Raw genomic sequence first — 21,520 nt, 5'->3', positions numbered from 1 at the left:
GATTCGGATTGGCAAGTTAAAGGAGCCACAGCATCTTTTACTGGTGGGACCCGCAGACAGACTAGCGCCACGAACGCCACCTACTGGGCAGGAAAAGAAAAACAGAGCCGAGAGATTTCACAGAAAAAGCTTTCAACCAGCCAGGTCCCACACCCAGGGAAATCTGATCAAATGCCCAGACACCAGCAGAAAATAATGGATGACGCTCGGAAAATTGAAGTTATGGTCCAGTCAAAGGAAGAAACCAATAGTTCAAATGAGATACAGGAGCTGAGACAACTAATGCTGACTATACGAACAGAAATGGAAAAACTCTTCAAAAACCAAATCAATAAATTGAGGGAGGACATGAAGAAGACATGGGGTGAGCAAAAAGAAGAAATAGAAAATCTGAAAAAACGAATCACAGAACTTATGGGAGTGAAGGACAAAGAAGAAAAAATGGAAAAAACAATGGATACCTACAATGGTAGATCTAAAGAGACAGAAGCTACAATTAGTGAAATGGAGGATGGAACATCTGAATTCCAAAAAGAAACAGAAACTATAGGGAAAAGAATGGAAAAACGTGAGCAGGGGATCAGGGAACTGAATGACAATATGAAGCGCACAAATATACATGTTGTGGGTGTCCCAGAAGGAGAAGAGAAGGGAAAAGAAGGAGAAAAACTAATGGAAGAAATTATCACTGAAAATTTCCCAACTCTTATGAAAGACCTAAATTTACAGATCCAAGAAGTGCAGCGCACCCCAAAGAAAATATACCCAAATAGGTGTTCTCCAAGACACTTAATAGTTAGAATGTCAGAGGTCAAAGAGAAAGAGAGGACCTTGAAAGCAGCAAGAGAAAAACAATATGTCACATACAAGGGAAACCCAATAAGACTATGTGTAGATTTCTCAGCAGAAACCATGGAAGCTAGAAGACAGTGGGATGATATATTTAAATTACTAAAACAGAAAAACTGCCAACCAAGACTTCTATATCCAGCAAAATTGTCCTTCAAAAATGAAGGAGAAATTAAAACATTTATAGACAAAAAGTCACTGAGAGAATTTGTGACCAAGAGACCAGCTCTGCAAGAAATACTAAAGGGAGCACTAGAGTCAGATACGAAAAGACAGAAGAGAGAGGTATGGAGTAAAGTGTAGAAAGAAGGAAAATCAGATATGATATATATAATACAAAAGCCAAAATGGTAGAGGAAAATATTATCCAAACAGTAATAACACTAAAAGTTAATGGACTGAATTTCCCAATCAAAAGACACAGACTGGCAGAAAGGATTATGACCCAGCAATACCACTGCTAGGTATCTACTCAAAGGACTTAAGGGCAAAGACACAGACGGACATTTGCACACCAGTGTTTATAGCAGCATTATCTACAATTGCAAAGAGATGGAAACAGCCAAAATGTCCATCAACAGACGAGTGCCTAAACAAACTGTGGCGTATACCTACGATGGAATATTATGCAGCTTTAAGACAGACTAAACTTACGAAGCATGTAATAACATGGATGGACCTAGAGAACATTATGCTGAGTGAGTCTAGCCAAAAACTAAAGGACAAATACTGTATGGTCCCACTGATGTGAACTGACATTCGAGAATCAGCTTGGAATATATCATTGGTAACAGAGACCAGCAGGAGTTAGAAACAGGGTAAGATAATGGGTAATTGGAGCTGAAGGGATACAGACTGTGCAACAGGACTAGATACAAAAACTCAAAAATGGACAGCACAATAATACCTAAGTGTAATGTAACTATGTTGGAACACTGAATGAAGCTGCACCTGAAATATAGTTTTTTGTTTGTTTGTTTGTATCTTTTGTTTTTGTTTTTTTCTTTTTCCTTTTTTTATATATTTTTTTATTAGTATTATTATTTTAATTCTCTTCTCTATATTAACATTCTATATCTTTTTCTGCTGTTTTGCTAGTTCTTTTCCTAAATCGATGCAAATGTACTAAGAAATGATGATCATACATCTATGTGATGATACTAAGAATTACTGAGTGCATGTGTAGAATGGAATGATTTCTAAATGTTGTGTCAATTTCTTTTCTCTTTTTTGATTAATAAAAAAAAGTTAAAAAAAAAAAGACATAGTCTGGCAGAATGGATTAAAAAACAGGACCCATCTATATGCTATCTCTACTCAAAGAACACGAGGCCAAGGACACAAATGGACATTTACACACCAATGTTTATAGCAGTATTATTAACAATTACCAAGAGATGGAAACAGCCAAAATGTCCATCAACAGACAGTTGGCTAAACATACTGTGACATTTACATAAGATGGAATATTATGCAGCTGTAAGACAGAATACAGTTATGAAGTATGTAACAACATGAATGGACCTTAAGGACATTATGCTGAGTGTGATTAGCCAGAAACAAAAGGACAAATACTGTATGGTCTCACTGATATGAACTGACATTAATGAATAAACTTGGAATATTTACTTGGTAACAGAGACCATCAGGAGATAGAAATAGGGTAAGATATTGGGTAATTGGAGCTGAAGGGATACAGATTATGCAACAGGACTGAATATAAAAACTCAGAAATGGGCAGCACAATATTACCTAACGGTAATACAATTATGTTAAAACACTGAATGAAGCTGCATATGAGAATGATAGAGGGAAGAGGGCTGGGGCATAAATGAAATCACAAAGAAAGATAGACGATAAAGATTCAGATGGTGTAATCTAGGAATGCCTAGAGTGTATAATGATAGTGACTAAATGTACAAATTTTAAAAATGTTTTTGCATGAGGAAGAACAAAGAACGTCATTACTGCAGTGTGCTGAAACTAGATGGTACTTAATATTTTAAAATTTCAACTAATGTGTGAGACTAAAGCAAAAAATGTTTATTTGGTACAAATCTATACTTTGACTAGTGCATCTCCTAATATAACTTACGTAGATAGTTGATTGAACACCTTAAGTACATGGAACTATTTATAGGACATGAGATTTTGTTTGTTTGTCCAGGTGATGCCCTGATGAATCCCAGAGTGATCTGATCAGTGAGTGGAAAAGTATTTGCAAAGTCCCCTTCGGGGAATGGTGAGAACGGGGGAAAACTCAACTTCCCCAAGTTGAATTCTTGATATTCTCACAAGCAGTGTGGACAACCAAAGCTATAGGCTGAGCCCCCAGTCTTGGTGTTTGTTCATATGAAACTTAACCCCAAAGGGGATAAGTCAAGCCTACTTAAAATTAAGCCTAAGAGTCACCCCCAAGAGAACCTCTTTTGTTGCTCAGATGTGGCCTCTCTCTCCAGCCAACACAGCAAGCAGACTCACCACCCTCCCTCTGTCTACGTGGGACATGACTCCCAGGGGTGTGGATCTTCCTGGCAGCGTGGGACAGAAATCCCAGAATGAGCTGAGATTCAGCATCAAGGGATTGAGAAAACCTTCTCGACCAAAAGGGGGAAGAGTGAAATGAGACAAAGTGTCAATGGCTGAGAGATTCCAAACACAGTCGAGAGGTTATCCTGGAGGTTATGCTTATGCATTAAGAAGATATCACCTTGTTATCCAAGATGTAATGGAGAGGCTGGAAGGAAGTGCTTGAAAACCTAGAGCTGTGTCCCAGTAGCCATGTTTCTTGATGATGACTGTATAATGATATAACTTTCACAATGTGACGGTGTGATTGTGAAAACCCTATGTCTGATGCTCCTTTTATCTACTTTGTCAACAGATGAGAGGAACATATGGAATAAAAATAAATAATAAGGGGAACAAATGTTAAAATAGATTTAGTTTGAAATCCTAGTGATCAATGAAAGGGATCAGTAAGGGGTATGGTGTGTAAAATTTTTTTTTTCTGTTTGTTACATTTTTCTGTTGCCTTTTTATTTCTTTTTCTGAATTGATACTAATGTTCTGGGAAATGATCATGATGATGAATATGCAACTATGTGATGATATTGTGAATTGCTGAGTGTTTGTGTTGGGAATGTTTGTTTCTTGTAATTTTTTTTTAATTAATAAAATTAAAAAAAACAAAAACAAAACTAGAGACAATAATTAAGTGCAATATACAAGCCTGGATTGGATCTAATAATGGAGTAGAAAATGCCCAAAAAGACATTATTCGAACAACTTCAAAAATAGATTACTACATGCTTTATATCACTCCTGCATTTCTTAAAATTAATAAGGAACCTAGGCAAATATCCTTGTTCTTAGGAAATGTACATGGAAGTATTGATTGTTCATGGAACATGATGTATGAAAGTTCCTCCTGAATGTTTAGAAGTTCTCCGTATGAGTTTTGTATTATTTTTGCAACTGCCTGTTTAAGTTTGAAATTATTTTAAAATAAAAGGTTAAAACAAACAAACAAACAACAACAACAAAAAAACTTAACCCCGCAAAGGATAAGCTAAGCCTACTTAAAATTAGGCCTAAGGACTTCCTGGAAGATGGCGGCTTAGTTAGACGCGCGGATCTTAGTTTCTTCTCCAGGACACCTACTAGGGGAGTAGAAACGATACAGAAAGCGCCCAAAGCCACAACAGAGATAAAAAAGACAGCGTACCCCATCCTGGAACGGCTGGCTGGCTGAGAGAAGCAGCTCGGGTGAGATCGCCGAGGCGCGCGGGCCTTACCGGGCGGGGTGGCAAGCGGCCGGAGTTACTCCCTTCCCCCTTCCCGGGCCGGCTGGGAGAATTGGAGAGGTGGTCCCCTGAAACAAAGACGGCTGGGGCCCACACCACGCGCAGCCCCCGGACCAACTGAGAGAATTGGATCGGAAACCCCCAGGCCGCGGAGAACGGTGACGGGTGGGGGAGGCCCCTTCCAAACCCGTGACTCCCAGGGAACGTGCACTCTCTCGGGCGGGCCGCTGCTGCTGGCGCCCTCCCGCCACGCTTGTTGCCCAGGGCCGACTAGGAAATTCGGACGGGCTCTTTCCCTGGCTGCGGCGACCAGCAACCCTCCCTGCGTTCGGACCCCGGGCCGGCTCAAGCCGCTTCGGCTAGCGAACCCCCAGGACGGCGAGAGTTTTCCAAAGTTTAAGGTCCCACAGCACCTTTTACTGGTGGGACCCGCAGACAAACGGGTGCCACGAGCGCCACCTACTGGGCAGGATAAGAAAAACAGAACCCAGAGATTTCACAGAAAAATATTACAACCTTGCTGGGTCCAACACCAAGAGAAATCTGAATAAATGCCCAGATGCCAGCAGCAGAAGATAACTGTCCACGCTCAAAAGATTGAGAATATGGCTCAGTCAAAGGAACAAACCAATAGCTCAAATGAGACACAAGAGCTGAGACAACTAATGCTGAATATACGAACAGAAATGGAAAACCTCTTCAAAAATGAAATCGATAAATTGAGGGAGGACATGAAGAGGACATGGGCTGAACATAAAGAAGAAATAGAAAAACTGAAAAAACAAATCGCAGAACTTATGGAAGTGAAGGATAAAGTAGCAAACATAGAAAAAATAATGGATAGCTACAATGATAGATTTAAAGAGACAGAAGATAGAATTAGTGATTTGGAGGATGGAACATCTGAATTCCAAAAAGAAACAGAAACTATAGGGAAAAGAATGGAAAAATTTGAACAGGGTATCAGGGAACTCAAGGACAATATGAACCGCACAAATATACGTGTTGTGGGTGTCCCAGAAGGAGAAGAGAAGGGAAAAGGAGGAGAAAAACTAATGGAAGAAATTATCACTGAAAATTTCCCAACTCTTATGAAAGACCTAAAATTACAGATCCAAGAAGTGCAGCGCACCCCAAAGAGATTAGACCCAAATAGGCGTTCTCCAAGACACTTACTAGTTAGAATGTCAGAGGTCAAAGAGAAAGAGAAGATCTTGAAAGCAGCAAGAGAAAAACAATCCATTACATACAAGGGAAACCCAATGAGACTTTGTGTAGATTTCTCAGCAGAAACCATGGAAGCTAGAAGACAGTGGGATGATATATTTAAAATACTAAAAGAGAAAAACTGCCAACCAAGACTCCTATATCCAGCAAAATTATCCTTCAAAAATGAGGGAGAAATTAAAACATTCTCAGACAAAAAGTCACTGAAAGAATTTGTGACCAAGAGACCAGCTCTGCAAGAAATACTAAAGGGAGCACTAGAGTCAGATACAAAAAGACAGAAGAGAGAGATATGGAAAAGAGTGTAGAAAGAAGGAAAATCAGATATGATATATATAATACAAAAGGCAAAATGTTAGAGGAAAATATTATCCAAACAGTAATAACACTAAATGTCAATGGACTGAATTCCCCAATCAAAAGACATAGATTGGCAGAATGGATTAAAAAACAGGATCCTTCTATATGCTGTCTACAGGAAACACATCTTAGACCCAAAGATAAACATAGGTTGAAAGTGAAAGGTTGGGAAAAGATATTTCATGCAAATAACAACCAGAAAAGAGCAGGAGTGGCTATACTAATATCCAACAAATTAGACTTCAAATGTAAAACAGTTAAAAGAGACAAAGAAGGACACTATATACTAATAAAAGGAACAATTAAACAAGAAGACATAACAATCATAAATATTTACGCACCGAATCAGAATGCCCCAAAATACGTGAGGAATATACTGCAAACACTGAAAAGGGAAATACACTCATATACCATAATAGTTGGAGACTTCAACTCACCACTCTCATCAAGGGACAGAACATCTAGACAGAGGATCAACAAAGAAATAGAGAATCTGAATATTACTATAAATGAACTAGACTTAATAGACATTTATAGGACATTACATCCCACAACAGCAGGATACACCTTTTTCTCAAGTGCTCATGGATCATTCTCAAAGATAGACCATATGCTGGGTCACAAAGCAAGTCTTAACAAATTTAAAAAGATTGAAATCTTACACAACACTTTCTCAGACCATAAAGGAATGTTGTTGGAAATCAATAATAGGCAGAGGGCCAGAAAATTCACAAATACGTGGAGGCTCAACAACACACTCCTAAACAACGACTGGGTCAAAGAAGAAATTGCAAGAGGAATTAGCAAATACATCGAGGCGAATGAAAATGAAAACACAACATATCAAAACTTATGGGACGCAGCAAAGGCAGTGCTAAGAGGGAAATTTATTGCTCTAAATGCCTATATCAGAAAAGAAGAAAAGGCAAAAATTCAGGAATTAACTATCCATTTGGAAGAACTGGAGAAAGAACAGCAAGCTAACCCCAAAGCAAGCAAAAGGAAAGAAATAACAAAGATTAGAGCACAAATAAATGAAATTGAAAACAATAGAGAAAATCAATAAGGCCAGAAGTTGGTTCTATGAGAAAATCAATAAGATTGATGGGCCCTTAGCAAGATTGACAAAAAGAAGAAGAGAGAGGATGCAAATAAATAAGATCAGAAATGGAAGAGGAGACATAACTACTGACCTCACAGAAATAAAGGAGGTAATAACAGGATACTATGAACAACTTTACGCTAATAAATACAACAATTTAGAGGAAATGGACGGGTTCCTGGAAAGACATGAACAACCAACTTTGACTCAAGAAGACATAGATGACCTCAACAAACCAATCACAAGTATAGAGATTGAATTAGTCATTCAAAAGCTTCCTAAAAAGAAAAGTCCAGGACCAGATGGCTTCACATGTGAATTCTACCAAACGTTCCAGAAAGAATTAGTACCAATTCTCTTCAAACTCTTCAAAAAAATCGAAGTGGAGGGAAAACTGCCTAATTCATTCTATGAAGCCAACATCACCCTCATACCAAAACCAGGCAAAGATATTACAAAAAAAGAAAACTACAGACCAATCTCTCTAATGAATACAGATGCAAAAATCCTCAATAAAATTCTAGCAAATCGTATCCAACAGCACATTAAAAGAATTATACATCATGACCAAGTAGGATTCATCCCAGGTATGCAAGGATGGTTCAACATAAGAAAATCAATTAATGTCATACACCATATCAACAAATCAAAGCAGAAAAATCACATGATCATCTCAATTGATGCAGAGAAGGCATTCGACAAGATTCAACACCCTTTCCTGTTGAAAACACTTCAAAAGATAGGAATACAAGGGAACTTCCTTAAAATGATAGAGGGAATATATGAAAAACCCACAGCTAATATCATCCTCAATGGGGAAAAATTGAAAACTTTCCCCCTAAGATCAGGAACAAGACAAGGATGTCCACTATCACCACTATTATTCAACATTGTGTTGGAGGTTCTAGACAGAGCAATTAGACAAGAAAAAGAAATACAAGGCATCAAAATTGGAAAGGAAGAAGTAAAACTATCACTGTTTGCAGACGATATGATACTATACGTCGAAAACCCGGAAAAATCCACAACAAAACTACTAGAGCTAATAAATGAGTACAGCAAAGTAGCAGGTTACAAGATCAACATTCAAAAATCTGTAGCATTTCTATACACTAGTAATGAACAAGCTGAGGGGGAAATCAAGAAACGAATCCCATTTACAATTGCAACTAAAAGAATAAAATACCTAGGAATAAATTTAACTAAAGAGACAAAAAACCTATATAAAGAAAACTACAAAAAACTGCTAAAAGAAATCACAGAAGACCTAAATAGATGGAAGGGCATACCGTGTTCATGGATTGGAAGACTAAATATAGTTAAGATGTCAATCCTACCTAAATTGATTTACAGATTCAATGCAATACCAATCAAAATCCCAACAACTTATTTTTCAGAAATAGAAAAACCAATAAGCAAATTTATCTGGAAGGGCAGGGTGCCCTGAATTGCTAAAAACATCTTGAGGAAAAAAAACGAAGCTGGAGGTCTCGCGCTGCCTGACTTTAAGGCATATTATGAAGCCACAGTGGTCAAAACAGCATGGTATTGGCATAAAGATAGATATATCGACCAATGGAATCGAATAGAGTGCTCAGATATAGACCCTCTCATCTATGGACATTTGATCTTTGATAAGGCAGTCAAGCCAACTCACCTGGGACAGAGCAGTCTCTTCAATAAATGGTGCCTAGAGAACTGGATATCCATATGCAAAAGAATGAAAGAAGACCCATCTCTCACACCCTATACAAAAGTTAACTCAAAATGGATCAAAGATCTAAACATTAGCTCTAAGACCATAAAACAGTTAGAGGAAAATGTTGGGAGATATCTTATGGATCTTACAACTGGAGGCGGTTTTATGGACCTTAAACCTAAAGCAAGAGCACTGAAGAAGGAAATAAATAAATGGGAACTCCTCAAAATTAAACACTTTTCTGCATCAAAGAACTTCATCAAGAAAGTAGAAAGACAGCCTTCACAATGGGAGACAATATTTGGAAATGATATATCAGATAAAGGTCTAGTATCCAGAATTTATAAAGAGATTGTTCATCTCAACAACAAAAAGACAGCCAACCCAATTACAAAATGGGAAAAAGACTTGAACAGACACCTCTCAGAAGAGGAAATACGGATGGCCAAGAGGCACATGAAGAGATGCTCAATGTCCCTGGCCATTGGATAAATGCAAATCAAAACCACAATGAGATATCATCTCACACCCACCAGAATGGCCATTATCAACAAAACAGAAAATGACAAGTGCTGGAGAGGATGCGGAGAAAGAGGCACACTTATCCACTGTTGGTGGGAATGTCAAAGGGTGCAACCACTGTGGAAGGCAGTTTGGCGGTTCCTCAAAAAGCTGAATATAGAATTGCCATACGACCCAGCAATACCATTGCTAGGTATCTACTCAAAGGACTTAAGGGCAAAGACACAAACGGACACTTGCACACCAATGTTTATAGCAGCATTATTTACAATTGCAAAGAGATGGAAACAGCCAAAATCTCCATCAACAGAAGAGTGGCTAAACAAACTGTGGTATATACATACGATGGAATATTATGCAGCTTTAAGACAAGATAAACTTATGAACCATGTAATAACATGGATGGACCTAGAGAATATTATGCTGAGTGAATCCAGCCAAAAACTAAAGGACAAATACTGTATGGTCCCACTGATGTGAACGGACATTCGAGAATAAACTTGAAATATGTCATTGGTAACAGAGTTCAGCAGGAGTTAGAAATAGGGTAAGACAATGGGTAATTGAAGCTGAAGGGATACAGACTGTGCAACAGGACTAGATACAAAAACTCAAAAATGGACAGCACAATAATACCTAATTGTAAAGTAATCATGTTAAAACACTGAATGAAGCTGCATCTGAGCTATAGGTTTTTGTTTTGTTTTGTGTTGTTTTGTTTTGATTTTACTATTATTACTTTTATTTTTTTCTCTATATTAACATTCTATATCTTTTTCGGTTATGTTGCTAGTTCTTCTAAACCAATGCAAATGTACTAAGAAATGATGATCATGCATCTGTGTGATGATGTTAAGAATTAATGATTGCATGTGTAGAATGGTATGATCTCTAAATGTTGGGTTAATTTCTTTTTTTCCGTTAATTAAAAAAAAACAAAAAAGAGAAGGGATAATTGGAGATGAAGGGATACAGACTGTACAACGGGACTGGATATAAAAACTCAGAAATGGACAGCACAATACTACCCAATTGTAATGCAATTATGTTAAAACACTGAATGAAGCTGCATGTGAGGTATAGGTTTTTTGTTTTTGTTTTTTTTGTTTTTTTTCTTTCTATTGTTTTAATTCTTATTCTGTTGTCTTTTTATTTCTTTTTCTAAATCGATGCAAATGTACTAAGAAATGATGAATATGCAACTATGTGATGTTATTAAGAATTACTGATTGTACATGTAGATTGGAATGATTTCTAATCGTTTTGTTAATTCTTTTTTTAATTAATAAAAAAAATAAAATAAAAAAAATAAAAAATAAAAAAAAAAAAACAAGAAAGAGAAAAAATTGAGGACTTAACAGCACACTTGGAGGAACTTGAGGAAGAACAGCAAACTAACCCAAAAGCAAACAGAAGAAGGGAAATAACAAATATTAAAGCAGAGATAAATGAATGGGAGAACAAAAGAACAATAAACAGAATTAATAAATCCAAAAGTTGGTTCATTGAGAAAATCAATAAAATTGATGGGCCACTAGTAAGACTGACAAAGAAAAAAAAGAGAAAGATGCAAATAAACCAAATCAGAAATGAGAATGCATTACCATAGACCCTGAAGAAATTAAAGAAATCATAAGATGATATTATGAACAACTATACACAAAACTAGACAACTTAGACGAAATGGACAAATTCCTTGAGACACATAAGCAAGCAACACTAACTCAGGAAAAACAGATCTCAACAAACCAATCACAAGTAAAGAGATTCAATCAGTCATCAAAAATCTTCCTACAAAGAAAAGCCCAGGGCCAGATGGCTTCACAGGGGAAATTATCAAACATTCCAAAAAGGACTAACATCAATCCTGCTCAAAGTTTTCAAAGAAAAAAATAAGGAAAAAGGAATGCTACCTAACTCATTTTATGAAACTAATGTCATTTTAATACCAAAATGGGTAAAGATGCCATAAGAAAGGAAAACTACAGCCCAATCTCCCTAATGAACATAGATGCAAAAATTCTCAAAAAAATATTAGCAAATCAAATCCAACAGCACATTAAAGAAATTACACACCATGACCAAGTGGGGTTTATACCAGGAATGCAAGGATGGCTCAACACAAGAAAATCAATTAATGTAATACAGCACATTAACAAATCGAAAGGGAAAAATCATACAATCATCTCAAATGATGCTGAAAAATCATTTGACAAAATTCAGCATCGTTTTCTGATAAAAACACTCCAAAAGTTAGGAATCAAAGGTAACTACCTCAATGTGATCAAAGGAATATATGAAAAACCAATAGCCAGCATCATACTCAATGGAGAGAGACTGAAAGCTTTCCCCCTAAGATCAGGAACAAGACAAGGATGCCCACTGTACCATTATTATTCAACATTATGCTAGAATTCTAGCTAGAGCAATCAGGCAGCACAGACAAATAAAAGGCATCCAAATTGGAAAAAAAAAAAAAAAATTAGGCCTAAGAGTCACTCCTAAGAGAACCTCTTTTGTTGCTCAGATGTGGCCTCTCTCTCTCAGCCAACACAACAAGCAAACTCAATGCCCTCCCCCTTTCTACATGGGACATGACTCCCAGGGGTGTGGACCTTCCTGGCAACGTGAGACAGAAATCCTAGAATGAGCTGGGGCTCAACACCAAGCTCAACCAAAAGGGGGAAGAAAATAATGAGGCAAAATAAAGTGTCAATGGCTGAGAGATTCCAAACAGAGTCAAGAGGTTATCCTGGAGGTTATTCTTATACATTAAATAGATATCACCTTTTTAGTTAAGGTGTTACAGAGAGCTGGAGGGATGTGCCTGAAAATGTAGAGCTGTGTTCCAGTAGCCATGTTTCTTGAAGATTATTATATAATGATATAGCTTTCACAATGTGACTGTGTGATTGCGAAAACCTTGTGTGTGATACTTCTTTTATCTACTTCATGGACAGATAAGTAAAACATATGGATTAAAAATAAATAATAGGGGGAACAAATGTTAAATTTAGTAGATTGAAATGCAAGTGATCAATGAAAGGGAGGGGTACGGGGTATGGTATGTATGAATATTTTTTCTGTTTTCTTTTTATTTCTTTTTCTGAATTGATGCAAATGTTCTAAGAAATGTTCATGATGATGAATATACAACTATGTGATGAAAAAAGAATGTTCATATTGTATGTTGATTGGTTTTATTAATAAAAATTTTTTAAAGAAGAAAAAATCTTCAACATGAGCAAGAAGATAAAGTAAAGCATAGAGAAACAACTACAGGATATCAGGAAAACAATAAATGAAAATAAGAGACTCTCAAAAAAGAGATAGAAATAATGAGAGAAAATTTAACAAAACATAAATATGCACATTCATGATACCCAAAAAACCCCAAACAGGACAACTGCTATGAATTGTGTCCTGATACATAATAAACTGCTAAATGCCAAGGACAGGGAAAGAGTTCTGAAAGCTCCAAGAGAAGAACTCCCATTACAATTAAGTGCCTGGTTATCATTAGAAACTGGAAGCAAGAAGGAGGGCAATATATTTAAATTCCTGAAAGGAAAGAATTTCCAATCAAGAAATTTATATCCAGCAAAACTGCCTTTCAAAAATGAGGGAACAATTAAGACATTTCTTTCTAAACAAAAGCTGAAGGACTTAGACTTAGCTAAAAAAAAAAAGCTATTCTGAATGAAAGGAAAGGACAGTAGACAAAGGATCAATAAGCATTAAAAGCTTAAAAAAAGAGCATAAAAAGGTAAAGCTCTACAGTAAGGGTAGTCATATGGGTAATTATAACTGGCAGTACTACTATATTGTACTTTCTGGTATGTAATCCCACTTTTTACTTCTTATAGGTTCTAAACTGCATATGCATTAAAAACTGGGTGTATGAATATATTTTTTAAAACAAGTAATGATATATCTATGGTTGTAGACAGTGTATAAAAAGGTAGGTGGATTGCACAGTACAGGAATATTTATATGTATATGAAATTGAACTTAATGTGATATTAAATCAAATATGATTCTTTCACATTTAGGATGATAAATTCTAGCCCTAATGTCACCACAAAGAAAACGTATGAAAATATGTACAGAAAGAAATGAGAAGGAACTCAAAATGGTATAATACAAAAATCAAATAAATGTGAAAATTGACATTAATGGAAGAATCAAGATCCTAAAAATATACGTAAGATTTAAAAGGCCAAATAGTAAAATGTTTAAAATCTCCAATCAAAATGCAGAGTCTGGAAAAATACATTAAAAAGTATCATCCAAATATATGCTCTTTACAAGAGACTAACCTTAAATTCAAACAGGCAAGTAGGTTGAAAGTAAAAAGATAGAAAAATATATACCATGTAAATAGTACCCAAAAGAGAGCTGGGGATGCTCTACTAATAGCAATGCTGTGGTTTGAAGCTGTATGAACTCTAGAAAATCATGTTCTTAAATTTAAACAATTCCTGTTATAGTGGACCTATTGTAAACAGAACCTTCTGACAAAGCTACTTCAGTTAAGGCGAACCTATTTCAATATGAATGGGTCTTAAACCTATTACTGGAACAGTTTATAAATGGGATGAATACAGAGAGAGAAAAAGCCACAGAAGCAAGAAGGTGAAAGCAACAATACCCAAAAAAGAAAGGACAGACCAGCCAACACCACCATGTGCCTTGCCATGTGGCAGAGGATAACCAACAGCCAGACTTCAGTAAGAAAGTATCGCCCAATGATGCCTTGATGTGGACATTTTTCTCAGCCTCAAAACTGTAAGCTAATAAATTCCCATTGTTAAGCCAACCCATTTCATGGTATCACTTTCAGCAGCCTAGGAAACTAAAACAATTAGATAAAATAGCCATTAAATCAAAAACTGCTAAAAGGGACAAAGAAAGTCAATATATTAAAAGGGAGAAATTCAACAAGTATACATAACAACAATTATAAATATGTATGCACCTAATAGGAGAACTTCAAAATACATGAAGCAAATATCAATAGATTTGAAGGGAGAAACAGACAACTCTACATTCATAGTAGCAGACTTCGATATATCACTTTCAATAATGGATTGAATATGTAGAAAGAAGATAAAAAGATATTAGGAGACTTGAATGATAATAAAAATCAACTAGACCTAACAGACATATATAGAACACGTCATACAAAATGGAGCTGAATACATACTCTTCTCTCATGCACAATGGATCATTCTCCAGGACAGACAATATGTTAGGTTACAAAACAAGATACAATAAATTCAAAACTATTGAAATCATACAATGTATCATCTCCAAGCATAAATGAATGAAGCAGAGGTTGAAAATTCACGAACATGTAGATATTAAGCATGACATTCTTAAACAACCAATCGTTCAAAAAAGAAAGCACAAGGGAAATTAAGAAATAACTTGAGGCAAATGAAAATGAAAACACAACATACCAAAACTTACAGAATGCAGGAAAGGCAGTGCTTAGTCTGAAGTTCACAGCTCTAAATGTTTACATTAAAAAAGAAGAAACATCTTAAACCAAAAATTTAATCTCATAATTGGCTGAACTAGAAAAAAGGAAGAGTGAATAAACTAAAAGTGAGCAGAAGGGAAGAAATAAAGATTGGAGCACAGATAAATGAAATAGAGAATAAAAACAACAGAGTGATGTCATCAACACGGTAATGTAAGACATCCCCTGAAAACCCCCCAAGAGATTTAGTGAACAAAAGGAAAAATCCCACTTGCTTAGAATTCTGGAAAACAGTAGAGACTCCATAAACACTGAATCAATGAAAAAGAAAAATATCAAGTAGGACATTTTGGCCCAGGACCCTCCGGTCGGTTCGCATTCCTCTGTTCTACATGAGGTCCCACACAGCTTGAGTGTCAAGCAGGCACAGCAGCCAGAATCCCTCCAACCGTGGACGGGGACTACAGAGCCACTCACATCTCAGAGGTAGGTCACCTCGCATTTCTAGGCACAGGGAACCAAGTCCAAAAAACCCAGAGTGGAAAGCAAGCTGATGAGTACTACATACACAAGTGTACCCCATCCCGGGGGGGAGGGGGGAAGAACCATGGAGGAACTCCTGGCAAGAACTGTGGTGCATTCACTCAATCCAGTTTCTGTTGGCTGCACCACCTAAACCCAAAATGGACTTACCGGGAGTGACCCACCTTTCTGGACTGACCACATCTGGCTCCCCAGGGTGGGATACCCTAACAGAAAAGAAAGTTGAGACAGAAAATCTTTAAAAATAGGCAGCAGGGGGGAAGGCAAGTGGGGGTAAAATTGAATTGCCGTTAAGACAGCACAGGTCACAGAAGTGAAAAGTGTAAGGAAAATGGGGCACTGAGTGAATGAGAGAATTTAAAGCAATAATACTATATTATATCTATATCCTCATTATTAAAGTTTACTCTTTAATGCCTATAAGAATCAGAATACAATTGAAGAAAAAGAAATATTTCCTAATAAAGAACATGCAAAATATACAGTGATAAAGCAGGAATAAAACAACAGAAAGAGGGGGAACAGAAGGATATGGGAGCAAAGAATGTGTGTGCTACTAAAGCTAAGTTGGTATCTCTTCAAATTGGTAGATTATATTTAGGTTGTGTAATATAACTCCCAGGGTATCCATAAAGAAAGTATTTTTAAAATATACTGAAATGAGAAAAGGATCAGACAGATACATCACAAAAGAGTAACCATACAGAAAAGGAGGTTAAAATAAAGGAAAACAGACATACAAAAAAAGATATGATATACAAAAACAAAAGGAAAAAATGTCTGAATTAATTCATTTACAGGAATAACACTGAATATTAAAAGATTGTACTCCCCAATCAAAAGACACAGAATGGCAGAATGGGTAAAAAAGCATGACCCAACTATATGTTGCCTAAGAGACTCACCCTTGTGGACCTTCCTGGCAACGTGGGACAGAAAACCTAGAATGAGCTGAGACTTAGCATCAAGGGATTGAGAAAAACCCTAGAATTAGCTGAGACACAGCATCAAGGGATTGAGAAAACCTTCTTGACCAAAAGGGGGAAGAGTGAAATGAGACAAAGTGTCAATGGCTGAGAGATTCCAAACAGAGCCGAGAGGTTATCCTGGAGACTATTCTTATATGTTAAAAAGGTATCACCTTGTTAGTCAAGATGTAATGGAGAGGTTGGAGAGAACTGTCTGAAAATGTAGAGCTGTATTCCAGTAGCCATGTTTCTTGAAGATGATTTTATAATGATACAACGTTCACAAATGTGACTGTGTGATTGTGAAAACCTTGTGTCTGATGCTCCTTTTATCTCCCTTGTCAAAAGACGAGTAGAACATACAGAATAAAAATAAATAATAGGGGGAATAAATGTTAAAATAAATTTAGTTTGAAATGCTAGTGATCAATGAAAGGGAGGGGTGAGTGTATGGTATGTAAAATTTTGTTTTTTCTTTTTCTGTTTTTGTTTTATTTTTCTGTTGTCTTTCTTTTTCTGAATTGATGCAAATGTTCTAAGAAATGATCATGATGATGAATATGCAACTATGTGATGATATTGTGAATTGCTGATTATATATGTAGAGCAGAATGAGCATATATTAAGGATGTTTGTGTTTCTTGTAATTTTTTTTAATTAATAAAAAATTATTAAAAAAAAGACACAACTAAAAAAAAAAGAGAGAGAGAGAGACTTACCTTGGACCCAAAGACACAAATAGGCTGAAAATGAAACAATGGAAAAAGATATTCCACGCAAATAGTAACCACAAAAGACCCAGGATAGCCATATTAATTATCAGATAAAACAGACTTTAAGTCAAAAGTTGTTATAGGGGACAAAGGACACTATATATTACTAAAACAGCCAATCCACCAAGAAAAAATAACAATCATAAATATTTATACACCTAACAATGTAAATTTGGCAAAACAGAAGGGAGAAATATGCACCTCTACAATAATTCTCCTTGATAGACAGAATATCAAAATAGAAGATCAAGGAAGCAGAGAACTTGAATAATAAGTGAAGTAGACCTTAAAGACATATACAGAACACTGCACACACAAACAGCAGGATATTCACTCTTTTCAAGTGCTTATGGATCCAGGAAAGAACACATGTTGGGTCAAAAAACAAGTTTCAAAAATTTTAGAAAGACTGAAATAATAAAAATACTTTCTTTGACCATGATGACATGAAGCTGGAAATCAATAAAAGGCAGAGAACTGGTATACTAACAAATATACAAAAGTTAAACAACACATTCTTAAATGATGAGTCGGTCAAAGAAGAAATTACACAGGAAATGAGTAAATATCTTGAAATGAATGAAAATGAGAAGACAATACATCAAAACTAATGGAAAAATTGGGTGCACGAAAATGTTCGCCTTTCATGCAGGAGACTCAGGTTCGAGTCCCACACCATGCACCCAGATAAAAAAATAAGAAAAGAAATGGAAATGTCTGTGGGTTTTTTTTTCTAGTGGTGAATGTACACTGGGAGCCACTGTACACTCAGGATGGATTGCATGGTGGATGAATAAAATTGCTTAAAAACTAAAAACTTATGGGATACAGTGAAGGCAGTCCTGAAAATTATAGCCCTAAACATTTACACTAACAAACGAAGAAAAAGCTAAAATCAAAGACCTATCTGCACATCTGGACGAATTAGAAAAAGAACTGCAAACTAAAAAAACAGAATTAACAAAACCAAAAGTTGGTCCATTGAAAAGATCAATAAAATTGAGAACTCTTTAGCTAGAGAAAGAAAAAATGAGAGTGGCCACAAATAAATAAAGAATTGAAAAGGGGGACATTACTACCAACCCCACAGGAAAATAAAAGGATTAAGAGGAAACTTTAAACCACTGTACCCAATAAACTGGATAACCTATATGAAATGAACAAATTCTTAGAAGAACCAAAACCATCTACACTGACTCAAAAATCTCTTCACAGACCTAGGAAGATGACTGAATCAGTAATCAAAAACCTCACAAGAAAAGCCCAGCACCTGACGACCTCACTGGTAAATTTTATCAAATATTCAAGAAGAATTAACAATAGTCCTGTTCAAACCTTCCCAAAATTGAAGAAGGGGCAAAATTCCCTAATTCATTCTACAAGGCCAACATCATCCTCTTATAAGAACTAGAGAAAGATACCACAAGTAAAGATAATTACAGAACAACATCCCTTATGAATATAGATGCAAAAATCCTCCACAAAATACCAGCAAACCAAATTCAACAATTCATAAGAAGAATTATACATACTATGCTCAACTGGGATTTATCCCTGGTATGCAAGGATGGTTCAACCTAAGAATAGCAATTAATGTAATATTTCATATGAATGGAATGAAGGAAGAAAACAGCATGATCATCTCTATTGGTGCAGAAAAGGAATCTGACAAAATCCAACAACACTTCTTGATAAAAACACTTAAAAATTAGGAGAAGAAGGGCACTTTCTCAACATGATAAGGGGTATATATGAACTGCATAGCTAATATCATACTCAATGGTGAAAGTTTCAAAGCTTTCCCTATAAGATCAGGAATAAGTCAAGGATGTTCACTGTCCTGTCATTCAGCATTGTATTGGAAGTTCTTGTCAGAAGGTAGGAAAGAAAAAAGGTGTTCAAAATGGAAAGGAAGAAGTAAAACTTTTCCATATCTACAGATAGCATTACCCTGTATCTAGAAAATCCTGAAAAATGAACATGAAAACTACCAGCGCTAATAAACAAATTCATCAGGATGCCAGGGTACAAGTTCAACTCACAAAAATTTAAAAGGTTTCTACACAGTTGTAATGAACAATTTGAAAAAGAAATCAAGACCAAAGTTCCACTTACAATCAATCAAATATCTAGGAATGAATTCAGCCAGGTACAGGACTTATACACAGAAAACCACAAAATGTTGCTAAAAGAAAACAAAGGAGACCTAAATAAATGGAAAGATTTTCCATGTTCATTGATTGGACAACTTAATATCATTAAGATGTCAATTCTACCAAAAGCAATTTATAGATTGTATGCAATCCCAATCAAAATTCCAACACCATTCTTTGCTAAAATGGAAAAGTCAATTATCAAATTTATATGGAAGAGTAAGGGCCCAAAATAACTAAAACTATCTCGAAAATGAAGAATCAAGTTGGAGGACTCACAATACTCAGTTTTAAAACTTATTACAGGGCAGGCCACGGTGGCTCAGCAAGCAGAGTTCTCGCCTGCCATACCGGAGACTCGGGTTCGCTTCCCAGTGCCTGCCCATGCAAAAAAAAAACTTACTACAAAGGTACAGTGGTCAAACAGCATGGTACTGGCAAAAGGATGGACAGAACAGTGGAATGGAGTTGACAGTTCAGAAATAGACCCTCACATCTATAGCCAGTTGATTTTGACAAGGATGCCAAGTCCATTCAATTGGGAAAAAGTCCTATCTTCAACAAATGATGCAGGAAAACTGGATATCTATATTCAAAAGAATGAAGGAAGATACCTACACACTTCACACTATATACAAAAATTAAATAAAAATGGATGAAAGACCTAAAACTTCCTAAAGGAAAACATAAGTAAGCATCTTCAGGACCTCATGTAAGGTAATGTCTTCTTGGACTTTACACCAAAAGTAAAAGCAAAAAAAGAAAAAATAGATTAACTGGGAGTTGATCAAAATTAAAAATTTTTGTACATCAAAAGACTTGTTGTGAAAGTAAAAGGTCTTCCTACCGAATGGGAGAAAATATTTGAAAACTACATATCCAGCAAGGGTTTAATATCTAAACTATATAAAGAAATCCTACAATTCATCAATAAAAAGACAAACAACCAAATTTAAAAATGGACAAAAAACTCGAATAGCGTTTCTCCAAAGAAGATACAAATGGCAATAAGAATATGAAAAAATGCTTAATATCATTTGCCATTAAGGAAATGCAAATCAAAACCACAAAAATTTAAAAGGTTTCTACACAGTTGTAATGAACAATTTGAAAAAGAAATCAAGACCAAAGTTCCACTTACAATCAACCAAATATCTAGGAATGAATTCAGTCAAGGAGGTACAGGACTTATACGCTTTTTACACCCACTGTCATGGTTAGGGACAGGTGTCAACTTGGCCAAGTTGTGGTACCTGTTCATCTGATTGGGCAAGCGCTGGCCTGTCTGTTGCAATGAGGACATTTCATAGGATTAGGTCATGATCACGTCAGCTACATCCACAGCTGATTCCATTTGTAATCAGCCAAAGGGGAGTGTCTTCTGCAATTAGTGATGCTAAATCCAATCATGGGAAGCCTTTTAAGGAGGACTCAGAGGAGACAGGTTCCATTCCTGCTTTGGCTGGTGAGCCTCTCCTGTGGAGTTCATCCAGGCCATCCATTGGAGTCATCGGTTTCGCAGCCTGCCCTGTGGATTTTGGACTCTGCATTCCTACGGTCACGTGAGACACTTTCATAAATTTTATATTTGCAAGTGTTCCCTGTTGATTCTGTTTCTCTAGAGAACCCTAATTAATACATCTTGGTACCAGGAGTGGTTCTTAAGGAACAGAATCTTAAAAATGGGTTTTTATGAATGGTTTTCTACTCTGACTGGGCTAAGAGACACTAAGGACTCTGATTCCCGTAATCAGAATGACACTCCCAATCCATGGACTGAGTTGGCAAAGGAGATAGTCAAAATATCATCATTCGATTCTCCTAATGCTTCGCTTGTACGAAGCCAGACTCTGGGGGAAAATGTTTTTGACACCTTTACAGAGTTTTGTAGAAATAAGAGTTATAGAGATGTTGGTTGGTTGGTTGTTGTTAGATACACTGTCTACATTAAAGGGTGAAAGGGATGGGCTTAAGGCTTCAAACAAGAAGCTTAAGTGCCGTCTGAAAGATGTAGAGGTTTCTATGAGTATCCT

General features: G+C 36.3%; 1 protein-coding gene across 6 annotated transcripts in view; it reads right to left on the bottom strand.

Moving 5' to 3' along the window:
• Positions 1 to 21,520, bottom strand: part of ATRX (ATRX chromatin remodeler) — a 423,319-nt gene that overhangs the window by 259,021 nt on the left and 142,778 nt on the right. The gene's annotated exons all lie outside the window — the stretch shown is intronic.

This window comes from Tamandua tetradactyla, chromosome X (genome assembly GCF_023851605.1).
Source record: "Tamandua tetradactyla isolate mTamTet1 chromosome X, mTamTet1.pri, whole genome shotgun sequence".
NCBI classification, from domain to species: domain Eukaryota; kingdom Metazoa; phylum Chordata; class Mammalia; order Pilosa; family Myrmecophagidae; genus Tamandua; species Tamandua tetradactyla.
The sequence above is the reverse complement of the archived record's forward strand: the minus strand, read 5'-3'. Positions and strand labels throughout refer to the sequence as shown.